Here is a 3,095-nt window from a genome sequence, read left to right on the forward strand (position 1 = left end):
CTCTAACGTGCGTTTCTGGTACCGCGAGCAAATCCGGTAAAAATCTCCGCTCGCAACGTCGCCTCCAAATTGGTCCCCTAGCACCGTGGCGTGGTAGTGAGCAACTTTCCCTTCTAACTCTTCGCGAAATGAAGCTTGGATCTAGAAGAAACGGAGGGGTTTGTGTTTGAATCTCAAATACCGTTTTTCTTCGTTTTCGGATCAAAGAGGAAGAGTGGAGTTGCGAAACCTTTGTTCTAACTCTCACCCAACCTTGGGTTACTAGTTTTGAAGAAAAGAAAGCGACGAAAATGAAAACGGGAGAAGGAGGGAGAAATGGCCGCGGTTGGCAGAGGAAGAAGATGGAAAATCAGATTTTCCTTCCTTCCTTTTTCCTTTCTTTGTTTTTCCTTCCTTTCTATTTCCTTCTTTCCTTTATATAACCTTTTCTTTTCCTTTTCCTTCCTTCTAATTTCCTTCCTTTCTATTCTCTCCAAGCAAACATATATATATATTAAATATAACTTAACAAATATCTCAAAATGTCTAGATATTTGTTAAATTACCATTTCACCCGTAATGCATTAAATTCTCCGTAAAGGATTTACCGCACTTAATTTAAATTTATTTATCGACGAGTAATTCTAAACGGGGTCAAAATAACTTTTTGATCCTATACACTCCATAATATTATTAACTTTGGCTAAAAAGCCTTCGAGTCAAAATCCAAAACATATAAAATACATAAAGTGTACTTTAAAATTATGGGTCTTACATCTCCCAACAACACTTTCTTATCTTCAGCAGCAATGTATGTTTTAAACATAGCACGATCATAGCAGACATGGCGTGAAGGGCCAGTGTCTATCCACCATCCATCTGATCCACCAACTAGGTTGATCTCAGTTATCATTGCAACGAATTGCTCTTTGGTCTAGTTGGCCTGATTTACAGCGCCTGGTTTGTACCTACACTTGCGTGCCATATGACCCTTTTTCCCACAATAGTAACAGAGAAATGGGAGAGGGTCATTTCTAGGAGGTGGTGGCTGCCTGAAAATTGGGACCCTTTGGTGGTTCCCATTCCTGTTGCTGTTCTTTGAAGTGCGGTTCTGATTCTTCAGTTATTTGCCGTTTGGCTTCAGAACTGCTCCGATGAACTTCTTTTTCTTAATATTAGCCACAAGAAGAATTTCATCTTTCTGGTCTTGCTTGCGAGATTCCTCCTCAATTCTAAGGCGGGTTATCAGACTTTCTAGAAAGAATTCTTTAGTTTTATGCCTGAGAGAATTTTTAAATTCTTTCCAAGCAGGGGGCAATTTGTCAATAATAACAGCAATCTAAAATTGTTCATATAGGGACATACCTTCAGTGATGATCTCGTGAGCTATTTTCTGGATTTCATGAGACTGAGTTTCCACTGATCTGTCATCTGATATTTGAGGTAGCGGCTAACAGCATACTTCTTGGCTCCAACTTCCTCAGTATCACACTTCTTCTTTAAAGCATCCCAAACCTGTTTAGCAGTATTACTGTCGGAACTGTAGTAGTCATACAGATCATCAGCAAGTCCATTAAGAATATAATTCTTACATAAGTAATCATTATTTTCCCATTGGGTTAATTCAGCAGCTATTTTATCCTTTATAGATTGTTCACCTTCTTCTGGTACAATAGGAATGTCATCCTTCAAAACGTTGGCAAGCTTTTTTGTGGTTAAAAAAAACAGAATCTTTTGTTGCCATCGTTTGAAGTGACTTCCCTCAAACCGAAACGGTTTGTTGTAGTCAGGAGCAGATGAACCTGGCCCAGTAATTTCGTCGGTAAACATGGCAGTTCGAAAACGTCTTAAAATTGTTGTTTTTGAAAATCAAAAACCTTTGAAAACAATTTTTGCCACCGAAAATATTACTGGGTTGAGTCACGGACTAGGTCGCTCTCTTTAAGACGTTTCGAGGCACTGCCCAAAATTGTGCAAGGCAGACTATCAACCACGAAGTCCCCAGGATAAAACAGCCCAGATTCTCTGTATCAGAGTTCTACTGCACTATAGAAAACCGTTCTAGAATTACACCCTCAATATGGTAGTCTTACGACTAACACTCGCAGTATGGCAGTCTTTCGACTGACACTCGTAATATGGCACAATGGCCACTCGAAAAGGAAGAAAGAGATGAAGCAGTAAGAAGGAGGGGAGAAGAGAGAAAAGCCTCAGATGCGGAGTGCTTTTGGTGTGATTTTCCAACTGGAGAGAACCCTTTATTTATAGTGGAAAATCGCAACTGGATCTGAGAGATCCATGGAAACGTGCGCGCCAAGTGCTCTCAGAAACATGCGTTCCAAGACCATAATTCGTGCGCCCCAAACTTAGAAGGTTGACTCTGACTATTGACCGAACAACAAAGAAACGTGAGACCAAAATTAGGGTTTTGACCGGGCAAAACAGACGCACGAAATCAGGGATGATGACTGGATCAGATATGACTAGGTGGAGGGCAGTTACGTAATTAACGTTTCAATTAGAGATGGAACGCAAGTAATCAAATAATTAATTAAAGATTGATTAATTAATTTTCAGGCAAAATAATAATACACCACAAAGCCAAAGCCAAAGTCAGAGCCGAGCCAAGTCGAGCCGAGCCAAGCCAAGCCGGGCCGAACCGAACCAGGCCAGGCCAGCCGGACGGACGGCGGCGACGCGTGCTGTAACATCCCAAATTTCATAATCAACTATTTTATTAATTAAATAGAATTTTAAAGAAATTAATTTGGTGTTAAAATTATTTTAGAATATATATTGATTAATTTTATGATTAGTTGTCCTTATATGTGTGAGTTTCTTATGGTTTGATAATTGTATATATATTTGATTTAATGAGTAATATAAATTATAAATATTATGTTTAGTTACTCAATTTATAACTATTATGTTTAGTTACTTAAATTTAATTATTTTATCATTTTGACTATTCTATAAAGATGGTAGTATTTTTATGTGATTATTTTGTAAAATAGTATAATTGTAGTTAATATTGTGAATATGAGAGTTTTTGTTATTAATTAATTTTAAAATAGTAATTACTTAAATTACTTTTTATAAATATTAGTTTTGAAATA

Source organism: Cicer arietinum, chromosome 8, assembly GCF_000331145.2.
Source record: "Cicer arietinum cultivar CDC Frontier isolate Library 1 chromosome 8, Cicar.CDCFrontier_v2.0, whole genome shotgun sequence".
Lineage (NCBI taxonomy): Eukaryota > Viridiplantae > Streptophyta > Magnoliopsida > Fabales > Fabaceae > Cicer > Cicer arietinum.